We start from the raw sequence: 19,977 nt of genomic DNA on the forward strand, positions 1-19,977 counted from the left end.
TACCTTGCAGATATTAAGTATTTAAATGCTTGTTGGCTGAATATATTCCTGCTCATTCTTTATACTCAACTCCATGAAGTCTTCCTTCCCTGATCTGCAACACTGGTCATAACCTTCTGCCTTGGCTTTCACAGAACACATGGCTTGACATGCATCATGTAATATTTGTTGTCTATTTATTTCTATGTTCATTTTATCCTCCTACCAGGTTATAAGATCCATGAGAATGAGAACCAAATCTTTAAACTTAGCATTTCCCCAAGGGCTTAGCACTGAACTCAGCACAAGGTGTTTTTAAATGAATATTTGTTCAGTTTAATACATTTGAATTCCACCAGTAGAATTCCTAAACTCCACAGTAAACTCCCAACTTGGAAAAAGTCCTGGATATGACCACAGGTCTGCTGCTGATTTTGTTCAATCAATTTTCATTACATGTCTACTCCTTGCAAGGAATACCTAGATGCTGGGGATATAAATATAAAAACATCCCCTGACCTCAAAGAGCTTACAGTCTAAGAGAAGAAAAGACATATTCACAAATAAATATGATATAAAGTAGAATGCAACAAAGGCTAAATGGAAGTCTAGATAGTGTTATAAGAAACACACAAATGAAGGGATGGCAGGAAGGAAGATGTGGAAGGTCTGAAGCTAGCATCTAACCTAGAGAAGTTTGTAGCCCGAATACTTGACAGATGAATCTTGCTCAACTGTGAGTCGTTACCCTACATCAAATAAATAATGACAATTATTTTCATGAAAAGTGGGGCTTCCACACTGACTGAAAAATAGGAGTGTTGTCTCCTCCCAAAAGTCTTATTTACTTCAGGGATTGCTGCATTTAAATTCTAGAATTCAGCATAATAGTTAAATATGAAATATAGATGTAAATTTTTTGGAAGATGACAAGTATGTATTCTAACTTATGATCTTGTTCATCTACTGTGAGAGAAAATGGTCAACACTAATTAAAGCTAATACTATGCTCAGTAGAACTGGAGAGAAATCCAAAAACATTTTTGGAAAAGACACCATGCAGTTGATAACAAGATCCAACACTCTGAGTAGAACAATCAATTAGCCTAAGGAAATACTTGGCCCCTAGAGAAAATGAAGAGTAAACTCACAGAGGGCATGGGGGTCTGACCACTAGAAGCACAGGCAATAGAAGGAAAATACAGAACAACAAAATGAGGTAGAACAGGATTCTGGAATATATTTTAAGGGTTTTTGATGGCAGATGTAGAAAATGGTAGCCAATTAAAGCAAAAACTCAACTGAAAAAACCCACCAATGCCAAAAGGAATGCCAGGTCACTGCAATCTTTCAGTCTACCGCCGGACTGAGGATCTCTTTGTAGAGTTCAGATTAAAATCTCCCGAAGTCAAAAGGTACTTAGGAGGGGAAGAGGAAAGAGGCAAAGATGGAGGGAGGACTGACTCAGTTAATAAGTAATAAATACACAGGTAACACTGGAAAGTTGAGAAGGAAGTCTTTGATTGGTGTTACAGAGTATGGCAACAAAATCTTTTCTGGAGTCTCTTGACAGCCTATATTTAAAGAAGTTTAAGTTACTATGGATGACTTGTAAGATATTTTCAATTCTTAGTGCCTTAAAAGATAAAATTCTGAGACAATTTTTCAAGGATTGGCTTTGTTGGGAGGAGGATGAAAACAGTCTTTAAAAAAACACACTTTTTTTTAAAGAAGAAAAAAATGAAAACTCTGGGTTCTCCAACTACAAATTTATATTGGCTTTAATGCTCTTGCTACTTTGGGAAGAAACTGTTATTCTTGTTCCAAGTTGTCATGAAATTATAGTCCTATGCTTCCTTAAACCCAATGCATAAAAAAGTGGTGTGGGAGAGTAAGAAACACCCCAGCTCCTACAATGGTTACAATTCAAGTAGTTCTATCACAACAAGAAAAGCATTATATAAAAAGTCTCAATGTCCTGAAAAATTAATCATCACAGCAAATTATAGTGAACTCCTGAAAAGGTATATAAACATTTACTGGTGGTCTCAACATGTGAAAAATCATGCAAAAATATTGGCACAAATTCCAAATTCATTTTAAAATATGGTTTGTTTTAATAATATTCATATATTCCTAAATCAGAGAGAGGATGTAGGATTCTAGTTTATGTGAGGCTATTTGTTTTTACCGTGGCCAAGTGGTCTTGAACAAAGGTACAGGCAATCACATAGGGTAATTTGCCACTCCTTTTACCCTGGCACAAACATTAATAATTACTGCCAGCCTACAGTTTACCCACTGCCAGCTCCTATATAATTTCTAGCATTCAAGACCCCTCTGGCCATACTCCAAAAGGCAAGTTGGGAACTTTCAGGTTTAATTTTGATCCAAATCAACTGTAGACGGCCTCTTCTCCTAAAGGGATGGATTATTTCAAGCAAAATTTGTTACAACCTTCTTCGGGTAATATAGTCAAGTTCTTCAGTTTAACCAAGCCTTCTCCCATTCCCTGCTTTAGTTGTTTAAAAAAAATGGCAGGGATAATAGAAATAACTCTCCAAGAAGGTCTGTGGACCTCAGGGATTCTACGGTAGATACAGAGCATTAATAATCCCAGAATTACCATGATCCAAATCCCTAATACTAAGGAAGAGATCTGCCAACGATTTGGCAGTATTCATAAAATAAGAAAAAGAGAAAACTTTTATCAGTCCAACCCTGATATTAAAGTGAGGAAACCAATGCTCAAAATGATATATTTGACATGCATAATGATGATGACAGTGATAGAGCTGGTATTTAAATGTAGGCCTTCCAACTCCAAATTCTGAGCTCTTTCTACTACATAACATATTAACCCATTGAACAGCTTGTCAAATCAATGAGAAAGTATTTATGAAAAGCTTACTGTGTAATCAGCACTTTGACACTGTAGATGATGCCAATCCAATTATCTCTGCCTTCAAAAAGTCTTCAAAGTAGTTAGGGAGACAAAAACAGATGACAGAAGACAACACATGCTAAAATTCTGTAATAATTGTGATGTGTCCCCAAGTCAAGACAAGGTAACAGGTCATATTCCAAAGGAAAAGAAATAGGATTACTGGACCCACCAATTCACCCAAAAGACATTGCTGTTTTGATTAAATTAAACAACTTTTCAAACTGCTATCAAGTTCCTGCTACAGTTAAGTCTGGCTGCTAATAAAAGGCTTTACACTTCACTGAAATCAAATCAACACTTTCAGGAGGTCAAGCAGGAGCCAAACTGTCTTTTTATTTTAAAGGTATGTAAAACATTACACCTATCTGAATCACTTAACTTGCTATCCAGTCCTTAAATCCAGTTTGTTTTTACAAAGTTAAAATTTCCTTTGTTTTGGCATTGGTAAGGTAGATGCTAACAGGTAATGGAGGGTATGAAAAGTTGGATAAAACTAAATAAAGTATAATCTGTTGACTAGCAAATAAATTCCTGTGTGGTCTCTCTTAGATCTTATCTTACATTTCTGCTAAAAGTCTTGAACTAACTTGTTTGTATTCTCCTTACCTTCTACCTTAAAGAATGAATTATGCTGAATCAATACAACTAACTAGCTGATGGAAAATGCAGTTCATTGTAGCACTTGCAAAAACATTTTCTGAAATGGATATTGAAAAAAAATCAGTAAAGGCATACCTCCCACCATGTGTACCTATGAAATCTGAGCTTGCTTTCTAGTCTGAAGCTTAGATTTTGTCTTCAACCTGTATTACTCACCAGATTCCTAACCTATACAGTTCCATTCTGATTAACACCCCAATCAATATCATCAAAACAGAACTAGAACATAAGTGAAACATACTGGAAGGGGGGCAGTCTGAGGAGGAAGAAAGAGGAGGTAGTTTGTTCTGTATCTATGTAAACTGAAGTGCATTCCTTGGCAACTCACAGTCAGGCTATAAAAACATAAATTTGGTCTTTACAGAGACATAAACCTATAATAGGATTGGGGCTCTTAGATTCAATGGCCTTACACATCATTTCCAGCTCCACAGCTAGGATCCTAAAATAATCAGCTTTATGATGGAGTTTGGTTAAAATGACATTGATGACATTATTATAAAACCATTGGTTAGGGGCAAACTTCATGCGGTCAAGGATTATCCACAGTAGAGACAATACGACACTTAACTCCAAATCTTCTAAATCCAGGCCCCAACCCAGTGTACACTGTGCAACTTTGACAGAGTCATTTCATCTTAGAATCTGGCTTATATGTAAAATGGAGAATTCTTTTATTAGCTCAAATGTCATCACAACTGTCATCAAAAGGTTGTTATAAGGATCAAATGAGATAGTGCTTTCTAACTGTAACATCTTATGAAAAGTATTACCACTGAACTTCTACATAATCATGACCCTTTGCTAGATTATTAAATAGCAATAAATGATATAAATTTAATAACTTATGACAAGACATTTTATTTTGTTTATTATGCTTAGACATTAAATTTTGGGTTTAGCCTACACAATAAACTTGTGATGGGGAGAGGGAGGAGGAGGTAAAATTAGAGCCATGGAGACCCATTAGGAGAGTATTACAATAAATTGGGGCTGGAGGAAATAAGAGTCAGAAGTAGGATGATAGTATTTATTCCATATGAAATTCAGTGGGGATAAATGTAAAATCTTTCACTCAAGTACAAAAAAAATGAAGGGGAGGCATGAGTTATTCTGAGAAGGATGGGGGCATACTTTCAGTAGACTACATAGCCTGATATGAGTGAGCAATGGAAAGTAGAAGCCTCCCCCCACCAAAAAAATAAAAAAAGTACTAACATCACCTGATTTCTGTTAAAAGAATCATGGCTTTCAGGAACAGGGAAGTGATAATCCCCTATTAGTCTGCCCTCAGGAGGCATTATCTGGAGTATGTTCAATATTGGGCACTATCGTTTGAGAGAGTCACTATTCAGCAGGAGAGTGTAGGAGAAAGTGAAAGGAATAGTGAAGGGACTTGGGGAAAGAGAAGATTCAGAGGGGACATGAGAGCTACCTTCATGGATCTGAATGGCTGTCCCACGGAAGACAGAATTGTTCTTTTTGGTCCTGAAGGGAAGAATCAGGGGGAAAGTTACTCAAAAAGTCAATTTAGACTTGATGTCAATAAAAAACTTCCTGAGAAAAGAGCACTCCAAAGGTGGAATAAGCTGCCTTGAGAGGTGGTAAGCTTCCTTTTCCTGGAGGTGTTTAAACAGAGGCAAAATGACCAAGTACTTGTGGGACTCAATGTTATAATAATGATTCCTTTCACATATGGGTTGGCCTAGAATGACCTAGAATGATCCCTGAAGTCCATTCCAACTTTCAAATTCTGTGATTCACACAGTGGGAACAGAGAGAAGGGAATGGACTCATGACAGGCTGGGATGGCATGGAAGGAGAAAAAAAAACAGCTCAGCAACTAACTGCTGAATGGAATTAGGTGGAAGCCACAAAAACTGACTGGGGTGGGGTGGAGGGAGAGAGATATGATGAAGGACACCTTGGACATTTGGAGTTTGATGTGCCAGCAGGACATTCATTTGGAAATGCCCCAGAAGACAGCTGGAAATGTAGATCTACAGCTTTTGAGAAACACTTCCCCCTCTAAAAAAAACCCCATGTGTTCCTCTGTAGCCATGCACTCATGCATTCCCTACTTTCACAAGCCACTCTGCTCTTCTTGGGAGGAAGGAATGTTAGACATTTTAAAGCAGAAGATGATTGACAGCTGCTCAGCAGTGGCAACAGAGGAACACAAATGGCATCTGCTTGGTACCACCTGCTACGGTGAGCCAGGAGAATAGAACCCTTGGGACAACAACTACATTATACACACTCAGGTCAAAACGATTCCATATATTCGGAGCTGCTGTGCCCTCTCTGTCCTCATAAAGCTGTATCACTTTTACATCACAATGTTCATTTTCCAAGCAAGGATTATAGTCTGTGAATGTTAATCTGTCAGCATATACCCAGTAGTATGATACAACTCAATCCCATTTTTTGAGTCAAATTAAATTGTAAAAACTCTTACCTAATCTGGCCCAGACCTAACTTTCCAGCTTTACTGGATATTACCTTTCCTTTTAATACAGCCAAACTGGCTTCCTCTATCTCACTCATGACCATCCATTTTTGTGTCTGGGGCTCTGCACTGGCCCCCTCCATCCAATACTTGGAATGCATACCTTCCTTGCCATTACCTCAGATCTTTTCCATTAAGATGTAGTCCAAGAACTATCTTCTGCATGAAGCTTTTCTTGACCTCTTCTTTCCCAAAATACTTTATATTTAATTATTTTGTATGTATTGTATTATTACCTTTAGGTATGTGCTGTATATATTTTTAGATGTATTTATCTCCCTCTAAAGGAATGTAAGATAATTGTGAGCAGGGACTGTTTCATCCTTTGTACTTGTATCTCTAGTACTGAGCATAGTGCCTGGTATGAAGTTGGTGCTTAAAAAATACTAGGTGACTGATGAAATATAAAATAGCTGGAAAGACATGAGAAAAACAAATTTTATTCTTGATTTTCAAGATTACCCCCATGAAAAGATATCAAGTTCACAGGATTTAGAATAGGAAGAGATATAACTATTTTTAATAAATGAGAAAACTAAGATTCTGAAAGGGAAGGTGACCCAGGGTCACACAGGGAATATACAGGTCCACTGACTTTCCAGGAAGGTAAAAAATCAAGGCTCTTCTCCAGTTGCTTTGTTCTGTGAGTGTCCCTCCCTCAGCTTCAGGTCACTCTTTATGTACCTGCCTGCTCCTGGAATCTTCTACTGACACCCCTCCTCTATATTTTTCACAATAAGGAAGCAACTGAAATTCAAAGTAGAACCATTTTAAAACAATTTTACTGGAGACAGGTGGGGGGTGGGAGAGAAAATGCATTGTCATTGATTGAAAAAACAAAGTTTTATAATTAAAAATTATGCCATCTATCTGGGGAGGTAGAACGAGGGTGGAAATAGCTGTACTAACACATTCTTTGATTCAGGGATCTCAAGTAAGGACAATGGGTATAGATCTAAAAGGGGCATTAGAGGCCATCAAGGCCTTTAACAGAGGAGGAAACAAGCCTAGAGAAGCTCAAAAACCTCTATGTCCAGACTGTCTTTGGTCACTGCCTAATATATTCAGAAACTCTGGGTAGTCCTAGGTTTAGAAGAGCTAAAAACTGCTTCAGAAAAGAAATACTACCGAGTATATAATCTGCATGCAAGCTCCCAATAGCTAATAGGAGCAAAAGAATACCTTAGAGGTTCTTGTATAACCAAGATTTTGTTTCCTATGAGCCACCCCCCCAACCTAATTTATGTCACTGATGCAGTCATGTGGGATCAGGCCATTACAGAAGTCTTCTCTTCTAGAAACCTCTTATGATTTTGCTAAAAAGGGGTGGGAAGGGAAGTCTGTGAAGCTAGCTTATTAATGATTAAGAAAAATATCATTATGGATAGAATGAAAGGTCAACAATAAGAAATGTCAATGCCTTTGGAATAAAGAGTTATGTGGGACACTCCATCAAGACTGAGATCCAGCAGGACACTATATAGCCCCACTCTGGTGAACTGTGAATGAGAGGCTGTTCACAACCTGGACTTTTCCTTTCCAATAATTCAGGTTCACTGGCTTATTTGCTGATCTTCGTATACAATACCATCTCCAGAATCCAGACCTTTTCAAATGGCTGACCCTGCTAGTCCCCCTAATCCCTCTGGGAATGTTCTTGTTTCCCTGGCCTTCTATTTAAGACAGTTCACATTCTACCTCTTGCAAAAGGCTTTTACTAGTACTCTACCGCCTCCACTGTGATTGCTTTTTCTGAGATATAATATTATATGCATAATGTATAATATACATATATTTTATATAACATACATAATATATATCTAATGTATAATAGATAGATATAACATGATATATAATCTGTATGTAATATGTAAAAATTAATTTATGTTTTTTCATCTGAATGTGAGCTCCGTGAAGACAAAAATCATGTTTTTGCCTTTTCTTGTATATCCAGAGTTGAGCACAGTGTCTGGAACATGATAAATTCTAGACAAATATTCTTGACTAAGATTAATCATTTGAAAAGTTGCTATTTATGGCTACTATTATAGTTAAGCAAAGTGCCAATTAAATACTTATGAATGTAGCCAGTGTTACTTCAACAAGACACTCCACCTCCTGACTATTTCCTCTGGCACTTTCCTATTCCTGGAATGCTCTTGCTCCTCATCTCTACCTTTGTATTTCCCTGGCCTCCTTCAAGTCCCACCTACAATCTTACCTTGGGGACAATTAGGAGGTGCAGTGGATAGAGCACCAGCACAGGAGTCAAGAGGACCTCGGTTCAAATGTCACCTCAGACACTTGACACTCACTAGCTGTGTGACCTTGGGCAACTCACTTAACCCCAATTGCCTCATCCTGAGTCATCTCCAGTCATCCTGATGAATATCTGGTCACTGGATTCAGATGGCTCCAGAGGAGACGTGAGGCTGGTGACCTGCACAGTCCTCCCTCACTCAAAGTCAAGTGCAAGTCATGTCATCATTTCTCTGATGGCGTGGTGTTCTTCGGCCACCATCTCACCTTCTACAAGAAGTCTCTCCCAAGCCCTCTTAAGTCTAGCATTTTCCTTGTGTTGATCACTTCTGATTTATCCTGTATACAGTTCATTTCTATCTAGTTATTTGCACATTGCTTTTCCTGTGAGATGCTGAGCTCTTTGAGGACAGGGACTGTGATTTGCCTTTCTTTGTATCTCCAAGCACTTAACACAGTGCATGTGACGTAGCATGTGCCTAATAAATGTTTATGTCAATTTATGTAATTCCTCATTTCAAACCTACTTGACCCCCTATCAAGGTACAGGAATTAATGCCTGTTAATTGGATCCGCTCACTAGAACTTGCTACACATCTCCATAAAATAGCAAAGGTAGGACAGAAGATCTTTAGAAACAAATAATGCAAAAACACCACAAATCAAATCTGGTAGAATATAAGCTCTTGGAGGATAGGCACCTTTTTCTGTTGTTGCTGTTCAGTCTTTGTGTCTCCCTATGGGTTTGCACAAAGGAGCAATTAATACAGTGCCTGGCACATAGTAGGCACTTAACCAATGTTTATAGACTGATTGGGAGGAGGCATTTAACACCTGCTTGTTAAATTGACTTGAATCTTGTTATAACTCATTTTAAGGGACCTCTGAAACTCAGGTTTTATTAGAATTTAATTGTGTTGAGAGTATTATGTAAAGCACATGGACTATCAGCTGGGACTTGGAAATTTCTGTGTTATGTGGATATTTTCATTACACTCCCCTCTTGCTGTAATGGGATTTCACTCATGTCCAATGATTAAAGTAAATTAATGAGATCTATTGTGTGGCAGATGGAAGTTTCAAAAGCACCCCTAGGTTAATCACCCTTTTCTATTTAATATGCCCTGATCCATCACTAATCTATCAGCTTTTGCACCATGTGTCTGCTTCAGACTTAGAGCTGGAAAAGATTCTCATTCATCAACATGTGAAGCTGTGTTCCAATGGGCATTCTGATAAACTATAAAAATGCTAGACTGAACAGTTCAGTTATAAGGACTTAGAGAGAGTAAACAGGAGACCAGGAAGATCATAGGGAATCAACAAGTCTGCTGTTTGTTAACAGAGTGAATATGAAACACTAGCTAAGGAGTTCAATAGGTTCTCATGAAAACCTTTGAATACTCTACCAGTAATAGCTGAATAGTGGAATAAGGATGGTGGGGCAAAACAGACAAATCATCACCTGTCAATCCTTTTGTATACTTTTTCTTTTCCTCCTGAGGAGAAAGAGAGGCATTGAACAGAGTAAATAAATCAGACTGGAGAGCTGGGTAGTGACCAGTGAAGACTGAGCTTACCTGGAAGAACCTGAGATCTGAAGCTTTCCAAACTAATACCAGTGTGTTCACCTAGATACTGGCAATGAGCAAGATACAGAACAAGGCATATGGCAGAGTAGGTAAGGCAATGTTTGTTGATGGTACCCCCCCCCACTTCCTTCTCTGAGTCTTTTCTCTCTCTCCTTCAGTCTCTTCTCTCTTACCACTTATGATCCAGTCCTGTCAGGCTACCCTCTGGTTGTCCAAAATCTTTGTAATGCTCCTGGGTCCTTCCAAAGATCTTGCCTGCCTCCTAGTTCCAATCAAAATTTCTATTCCCAGGGTACTGTCATCAGCCTGGTACTGACTGGGTTGGACATCACATTCGAGTGTGAACTAGGATAAATTTAACTCTCAGGAGAGATAGCTGCATTTTTAAAAGAAGAACTGGTTACCCCAGGTGGATCTCAAATTGGTTGAATGTATGGAGGAGATTGTTTATAAGTATGTGACTCACATGAAATCAGAATGAACTTGAAGGTTAAAGCTATTTATTTTGTATCCCTATTGCTTAGCCTTGTACAGTAAGTGGACACTTAATAAATGCTGATCAAGATGAAGTTGAAGTTTCACTGATATTAGTATTTTATGGATTGAATTCCAGGGGCTCAAAGGGCCTGTTACCAGAGACAATGAGTTTAGCATGGAATGAACCATAGATGTTAGAATATCTCATATAATGTTGGAGCAGATAGCACCTTTGGGGGATCTGACTAACCCCCTTCTTTTTACAGATGAGAACTAAGGCCCAGAGAAACAAAATCACTTGTTCAAGGTCATATCACTAACTACTGAAAGACTGAGGACCAAACCTAAAATCTCTTGGCTCCTTATTCAATGTCCTTTACACTATTCTACATCTTCTACAAATCATACATGGGTTTGAAAATGCTTTCTTGGTGGCTAATTAGACTCATTGTTCTCACTCCCAAACATTCAGACAGACCTTATACTTTTGCCATTTCCTTCCTATACCCAAGGTAGTATGAAATAATAATTTTCAGCTTGTGAGGTTATTTCTAAAATTTACTATTTAAAAAAAAATCTTCCTTGAAGTCACTTCGAAGAGAATGTAAAGGCAGAAATACACTTTGCTTGACACTTTTCAGCCAGGTTTGGAGGAAAAAACTTTCCACTGCTACCTTCACGGTGAACTAGAGGAATCTGCTGGGGGAAGAGCAATATGCTTGAAGCTGTGTAACTCCTATGCTCTGGGGATCAGTAAAAGCATCTAAGAGGGCACTTCTAGTGGAGAAAGGATAATGAGAATAACAAAAGGAAGACCCACACTACTTGGAAGAGAATTTGTGTCAACAGAAGACTTGTTCCATAACAAATTCAAAGAAAACATTCTAACAAAAACCTCCACATCCCAATATACTTTAAATAACAATTTTGGGGTAAATATTTTAACTAAATGTAAAAGGACTTTAAAAAAGAGGGAGTCACATTGGAATAGTTTGTTTATTCTATGTTATCTGTAGCAGATAAAATTTTTAAGGTAGGCATGAGGCAGTATGGCCTGAAAATGTTAAGGATAATTCCTTTTATATAAGAAAATCGATCATATTATACAGACATTTTATAATAATAGCATTTACATGATACTTTAAGTTTTGTAAGCTGTTTTACTTATGTTATCTCATTTGATCTTCACAACAACCTTGGGATTGCTATTACTATCCTCATTTTAGGGATAAGAAAATTGAGAAAGATAGAGGTTAAGTGATATGCCCAGGGTCACACAGCTAGCAAGTGTCAGAGGCTATATTTGAACTCAGACTTTCTGCCTGTAAGTCCAACACAGTTCAATAATACTAATGCTCTTTAGTAAAAATCAAAGTATGAAACACCTGGGATATAGTGTTAGTACTGACATGCAGCAGTAATGGGAAAGCAATACTACATTTGCAGTCATAAAATGTGGGTTAAAATCACTACTCTTCTACTTACCTGTGTGACTCTAAACAAATCAATTAATTTTCTGAGTTTCAGTTTTCACAAGTATAAAATGAGAAGATTGTATTAAATGAACTATGGCCCTTCAAACTCTGAAACCTCTGAATTAGATGAGGAGAATGTAGGAAACCAATTACAGTTAACTGAAAAAAATTATGCTTCTTATGCATAAGACTAACCAATATCATGAGAAGTTGAGCAAGTCAATAATGATGGAGCTGTGGAGAGACAGGTACACTCATTCATTACTGATAGAATTGAAAATCTTTGGAAGAGGATGGAAGCAGTGTCATATTTTATATTCTTGCACTCAAAGATCACTGCAGACAGTGACTAAAGCCATGAAATTAAAAGATGCTTGCTTCTTGGAAGAAAAGCTGTGGCAAATCTGGATAGCATACTACAAAGCAGAGATATCAACTTGTTGACAAAGGTCTATACAGTCAAAGCCATAGTTTTTCTAGTAGTTTTTCCACATATGGCTGTGAGAGCTGGACTATAAAGAAAACTGAGTGCCACAGAACTGATGCTTTTGAATTGAACTAGAGAAGTCCTTTGAGAGTCCTTTGGACTGCAAACAGTTCAAAGTAGTCACTACTTACAGAAATTAATTCAGACTTTTCACTGGAAGGTCAAATACTAAAGCTGAAACTTAAATACTTTGGCCACATAATGAAAAGATGGGAAAGATCCTGGTGTCAGGAAATACCGAAGGAAAAAGGGATGGCAGAGGATGAAATGGATAGATAGTGTCATGGAAACAATGAACATGAACTTGGACCTATTTAGAAAGATAGTAGAGGATAGAAGGGTCTGGCATGCTATGGTCCATGGGGTCATGTAGACTCAGACATGACTGAATGACAGGAACAACAACAACAAAACCAAAAACACACAGTCAAAGCTACAGTTTTTCCAGTAGTAATGTATGGCTGTGAGAGTTGGACTGTAAGGAAAGCTGAATGCTGTAGAATCAATACTTCTGAATTGTGATACTACAGAAGACTTTTGAGAGTCATCTGGACATTAAGACCAAATCAGTCAATACTTAGAGAACTTAATTCAGACTATTCACTCGAAGGACAAATATTGAAGGTGAATCTTAAGTACTCTGGCCACATAATGAAAAGGCAGGACTTGGTGGAAAAGACACTTCTGTTGGGAACGATTAAAGAAAAAAGGAGAAGAGGAAGGCAGGGGTTGTGATAGATAGTCTCAGAGAAACAACAAACATGAGCTTGGACAGACTTTGGGAGACAGTGGAGGATAGAAGGGTCTAGAGTGCTATGGTCCATAGGGTCACAAAGAGCCAGACATGACACTAATTAACAACAACAGATTCCAAAGGAAGAAAAGAAAAAAAAGGAAAAGGACCTATACGTACAAAGATATTTATAGCACCTCTTTTTGTGGTGGCAAAGAATTGGAAACTGAGGGGGATGTGCATCATTTGGGGAATGGCTGAATAAGTTGTGATGTATGATTGCAATGGAATACTTTATGCTATAAGAAATGACAAGCAGGATGTTTTCAGAAAATCCTGGAAAGACTTACATAAACTGATGCAAAGTAAGCAGAACCAAAAGAATAGTGTACACAGTAACTACAATATTATATGGTGATCAACTGTGAATGAATTAGCTATTCTCAACAATACAATGATGGAAGACGGTTCTGAAGGACTTATGATGAAAGATGTTACCTACCTCCAGATGGATCTGAATGCAGATTGAAGCATACTTTTTTTTACTTTTTTTATGTTTCTTACTTTTTTTCGGTCTGTTTTTTCTTTTAAAACTTAACTAACACAGAAATATGTTTTGCATGTCTGCATATGTATAACCTGTATAAAACTGCTTGCCTTCTCAATGAGGGCTGGAGAGAATTTTTAAGCTCAAAATTTTTTTAAAAGTTTCAAAAATTGTTTTTACATATAACTGGAAAAATATTTTTAAAAAAACCAACAAAACACAATTATTATTTTTCCTTCAAGGTCTGTACCATCAGTTTATTTTTATTTTTATTTTTTACAACAACTAATGTATTCCTGTATTTAACAGCAGCACAGAGCATCCCAATCTAGGGATTAGAATATTTCAGAATACTTATCTTTCTCCTAATTCACATTCTCATTTCAGACCTTCACAAGTGGTTAGTTATTTGTTCAGATGACTACTAATCCAAGTTCTAATATTTAAATAAGTAACTGTCCAACTAAGCTGTAATAGCAAAATTCAAATCCTACCTCCAATCTATTCTGGACCTATTATTTCTACATAAAACTTCTGCTCTAGTCTCTCTTTATCTTTGTGTACTTGCATTCTTAATTCCCTGATTTGAAAGTATCTTTCAAATTCAATAATGACTTCCATGACTGAAACAGAACAACCAAGATGGTTTAAAAACACTTTTTAATGCATGGTTTGTTGTGTTTTTGTCTTTTTTTTTAAGGTGGGGCAATTCCCCCTCTTAAGGTTGCTTTTGAGGATTAAATTTCTTTATGAGAATCAGCAAAAGAGGTATGATTATGGCTATGTATGAATAGACAAAAAGGTAAATGAGTCATGGCCTAAAAATAGGAGATAAAAGATGAATAGCCTGAGAAATACAGGGGGACCCTGGAAAAAGTAAAAGAGCAAAAGGGAGGGTTCTCCCACGTTGGGTGGATCTACTGAGGAAGATTTATAAGAGGACACAGACAAAAATTATGCGAGATAAAGAATTATGGAAGTATTGTGATCAGCAATGATTTAGGGAGAACCTTCAATGATGAAATTGCAGATCACTAAAAGCAATTAATATTGACAAACACTAAGTATTTTTTGAGGCACTCCTCCAAGTCTTTGGGCAGGGTCTTCATTGTTTCTTATGTTGAATGTCTGAGTTAGGCCTAGTAACAAATCAAACTTACACTGCCATTTGCACATGATAATGTTATCTCTCCATCACCGACAGGGTGTTACCTCACCCTAAGTGAGTACCTGCAAAGACCTTGGCCTAAAGGGTCCAAGGTCTCCCAGTGCATCCTGGGTCACCTCCAGCCATCCTGATGAATATCTGGTCACTGGATTCAGACAGCTCTGGAGGAGAAGTGAGGCTGGTGACCTGCACAGCCCTTCCTCACTCAAAACAAAGTCAAGCGCAAGTCATGTCATCATTTCTCTGATAGCATGGTCTTCTTTGGCAACAAACGAACACACAACACAAGTTCTTTTCAATATCAATGAGAGTCATCATTCACCAATATCCTTTCTGAAAGAGTCTGTTTTCTATAAAATTTGATTTCATCACCTTGATTTTCCCCTGGTCTGTAAAAAACATATCTTGCCAAAGTTCTATTATTTTTTTAAATTGTAACAATCTTCAAATATCATTGTTATATTTAGTAACTAATTTTCTCCCTTGTAGAGCTTAATATATTATAAAGGTTCAAGATTACTAACTGTATATAAGAGAATGGAATCATTTTATTTTTATCAGTATTCTCTTCAGCTACTAAGCAAACATTAAATTTTTGGTTTACTCTACACTATCTCCTGCGGGTTTCTTTCCTGATGGTAGTTCAGAAAGTCCTTTTTTCAGCAGTGCTCCCAAATTTTTTTCCCAAAGGCAGCAAATAAAATTGAAATCAAATTCATACTTGTATACATTACTAGCTTCTTGAAGCCTTGTTGTCCAAGTTTTAAACTGATTTAAATTGGATAAGAATACCTAATGCTTCTAAATCTCTAAATATGAGGTGTCTAGAAGGATGTGTTGATGGTATACATTATATGTTTAGCAAAAGTAAATAGTTAATTATCCTTGAAATAGAGACCTTTGAATGCATATTGTCTGGGTTAGGAAATACTATCAATGATAATATCAATATCCTGAGCCAACTCTGAGAAAATAAAAAAATAAATTGGAATCCAGCAACCCAGGAGAGATAAATATAGGGTATGATATAGAATCAAGTGTAATTTTATTTCAACATATATATCAAGTCCCATATACAAAATATCACCCATCAACAGTCATTTTGGACAGACAATAATTCCAGGCTTATTTTTTTAATGTACTTAAACTATTAAGTTGTATATGCACTAAATAATCAAGTTAATATTTATGTAAAAGAAATTAAACATTTATTGCATTAAATTAACTTAAGAAAAATAAACATGTATTTTTCAATTTTTACTTTTATACAAGTTCTATCTATCAATTAGATAATAGGTTGTCTGCTTGTGAATGAAATGATTTCTACATGTGGTCCTAAAGATATACTGCTTCTTCCTTAATAAGAGAAGGATGACACTGATGACATATAAGTGTGTGGCATGGCAAAGGTGACCAACACTTCTAATACGAACTTGCAGATAGCTGTTCTTGATTTAAGCTTGTCAGTACTCTCTGCCTTGATTCCATCCTGTCATCAGGATTTTGGTAGAAACATCAGCAGTCTGAAGAAGCACTGTATCAGTACTGTCAAGCACATATTAAATGAAAAATTCTGAGTTGCTGAGGGCCCAATTTATTTCAGGTCTGGTTTAATTCCTTTTAGGTCTGTGGCTTGTAGGCTTATCCTTATCCAGCATGGCTATTTAAGTCTGCAACGGTTTATGTTAACCTCAGGTCATGTGACTGATCTGAAGCTTTGTCAGTCACACCGAAAACATTAAGGGTATTCATTCATTTTCACATTGAAGACCCTGCAGACAAATGATCCTTCCTTCATTCTTCAAATGCTACAAAATTAAGGAAGGATTATTCAAAGTATAACAATGATTATACTGGGAGTCACAATCATAGCATAATTTTGGGTTAAACTCCATGTTTAACATGTAAATTAATTATGACCAAACACAGAGACTCTTGGAAAGGCAGCAACCATATCAGCCTTGAATAATATCCAACAAAAGTGTGTAGTCACAGAAGCATCCATCTTAATACCAGTAGCAACTTTCTCTCCTATGCCCTAAGCTTCCTTCAGGCCCTAGTTAACCTTTGCTCATGAAACATGATATGACAGAGATGGTTAATGGAAAGGACTTGCCACAGTCATCTCTTAGTATCCCCAATGCCTTAGACGGAGCCTCGTAAAACTACATTGCTTTTTATTTTTCAGACTATATGGTGCTGAAGCATTTTTGTCATGATACTCATTTTTAAATCTGTGGCTGTTTTTTCATCTTTGAAATGTCTTGGTTTTTATGGCAGACTTACTTGTGACTTAATAAGAATGTGCTATTTAGTCAGAAACTAATGCCTGCCAGTCATTTAAAATAGATACTGGATACATAATACTAGTGCTTCAGAATTTACATCCTACACATTTCCACTTTTATTTTGCATAGGTGGTATTTTGACAGTTGGCAATATTTCAGAGCCCCTTGGAAAACTATGCAAATTGGCTTTATACTATTTATATTATCACTTGTTAGAAGTCAGCTTTTAATCCATTCTTTCAGCAAGAAATGTATTTCAATATTTGCACTTCTTTGTGTCTGATTAGGCTATAAATTCCAACCATTACTCACTTAAAAAAAACCCCCAAACAACCTTTTAGACAAAAGCAAATTAATTTCATTACTTTGTCCTTTCTTGATAATTGTATTCATTCACCTTATGCTTCTAAGTGTGCCTGTGCATTGAAAAATTCGCTTTCTTATATTGTTTACGCTGTTTTCTACAGGAATGCTTCAAATACCTCTCTTTGGCTGAATGTCCATCTTTTTTTCATTTGCGATTAAGCTCTCCTTTGCAGGTTATCTTATTTGGAGATGTACCTTGAATCCAATTCCTCTCTGGATAATATTCTACTCTCCTGTAGTTTTTTATGAATGTAGAATATATGTAAATGGCCATTCTTTCATATCTGAAAGGATATTGGATCTGAATTTCATTTTTTTCTTTGTCATTTCAGTCGTATCTGACCCTTCATGACCCCATTTGGGGTTTTCTTGGCAAAGGTGCTGGAGTGGTTTGCCATTTTCTTCTCCAGCTCATTTTACAGATGAGGAAACTGAGGCAAATAGGGTCACACAGCTAATAAGGACAGATCTGAACTCAGGAAGTCTCCAGGTCTAATACTTTTATCCATTCTACTATTCACTGTTCCAGTTTTTCTCATAACTACTTGCCAAATGTGTTGTTTGTTATTGAAATTTTAAAATTTAAAACTACATAATGTGCAATTTTAAGCACAGAGTTGTTTTTTTTCTTTTCTAATAGTTATTTGTAGATTCTCTTAATTGATGATTTTTATCTATATTCGGAAGATCTGGACAATTATCTTGCATCATTTCCTGCATTACGGTACTCGGGATTTTTGATTTGGCAGGTTCTTCTGGGAGCAACAGGATTCTTGGTTTATTTCTGTGTTTCCTCATTTAAGATCAGTTTCTTTGACTAGTATAAAGTTCCTGTGTTTATAAAGTAATGTTGCCTTTTGTTCTATTCTGCCAAATCCTTAGTTTCAATAATTTTTTTATGTGTTCCAAGTAAATTACTTCATTCGGAGCTTCTACTTCTTTTGGAAACACTCCATAACTTAATCAACTTTCCCCCCTAAACTGTTCACATTTAATTCTGCATTGCAAGCTTTCATTTTGGTCCTAAGTTAATTCTGAATTTCTCCTTTTATAAGTTTTCTTTCTTTTTACAATTGTACTATAGTTTCTCATTTTTTCTCCATAGTCCCTAGGGAGTTTACAAGATCCTCTCTTTCTTCAGGTAATATTGGTTCATTATTCTTCATATTGTAATAACTTGCTCAACGTGCTTTGTATTTTTATTGAGTTTTTACTCATTCTTCCTTCAGCCTTTACAATCATGATTCTCCTCTATTGGTTTATCTGTGGTAGCCTGGGTTTTTATTTAGATTCTCTTCATCTTAGGCTGTTTTAGTTTTCCTCCTGTATTTTTCTCCCCCTCTCCCTCACCATTCCTCTTGAAAACTCTTTTCACTATTAGTCCTTCTTTCACTACTGTGCAGACCTAAACATGTACTGTTAGCATCCTCAGAATACTGATGTTAGAGAAGATACAGGGGCTGGCTAATCCCAGGTTACTCTCTCAAGGGAGAGAAGACTTGCCCCCACAGGATTTTTAATACACTTTTCTTTGGCTCACTGTTTAGTTCCCTTTTAGCCTATGCCTCTAAGTGTAGTATATGAGAAAACTGGGGTTCACAGAGATTAAACAACTTGTTTCAGTCGTTTTTCAGTCACATCTGACTTTTCAGGACTCCACTTGGGGTATTCTTGACAAAGATACTGGTGTGGTTTCCCATTTCCTTTTCCAGCTCATTTTACAACTAAGAAACTGAGGCAGACAAGGTTAAGTGACTTGCCTAGGGTCACAAAGCTAGTAAATATGAGGACAAATCTGATCTCACAAAGATGAGTCTGGCCCTCTATTCACTCTCTAAATAGCTTGCCCAAAATAATATACGTAGAAAGTCATGCAGGAGGCATTGAGTAATGCAGGGTGCAGAGTCTGGATTAATTTCTATTTCTACCACACCATACAGATGTTTGATCCTGCCCAAGTGCTTCTATTCTGCCTCCTTTACATCAAGCAAAACTTCTGTGCCTTCCTCTATTGGGGAAAGAGGCAGACTTGGGAGAGTACCTACCATGGGATTTTCCTGCTGGTTCCCAACTCACAAGTCTGAAAGCTTCCTAGCGTTTCCTGCAGTAGGCACATAACATTGGTTGAGAATATGGAGAGTGAATGAAAGTTTTAAATATCAAAGTCCTCTGGTGCAAATTCACAAGGTTTTTAACCTTGCACATGGGTTCTAGCTTCTTAGCTGGAAGCCTCCATACTTCATACTTAGGGTCTTCACTGAGTTCAGCTTTCTCCACCAATACTTAGCATCTCTCTGGCCATTACAGAGATAGAAAACCAACCAAATGTACTTGAGAGAACACTGTTCCCTCTCTATAAAATCTGTGATTATCAGGTACCTTACTGTGCTAGCCTGTCATAAAGACTATTATGACCCAGGTACACAATGTGCCAACTAAAACGAATAACTGAGAGCTTGATGCAACTGGCGGTGCAATGGTACAGAATGG

At 37.0% G+C, this 19,977-nt stretch overlaps 1 protein-coding gene across 8 annotated transcripts in view; it reads right to left on the reverse strand.

The window, feature by feature from the left end:
* The window catches only part of ATP8A2 (ATPase phospholipid transporting 8A2), a 761,757-nt gene that overhangs the window by 397,359 nt on the left and 344,421 nt on the right, over positions 1-19,977 (reverse strand). The gene's annotated exons all lie outside the window — the stretch shown is intronic.

Source organism: Notamacropus eugenii, chromosome 5 (assembly GCF_028372415.1).
Source record: "Notamacropus eugenii isolate mMacEug1 chromosome 5, mMacEug1.pri_v2, whole genome shotgun sequence".
Classification (NCBI taxonomy): domain Eukaryota; kingdom Metazoa; phylum Chordata; class Mammalia; order Diprotodontia; family Macropodidae; genus Notamacropus; species Notamacropus eugenii.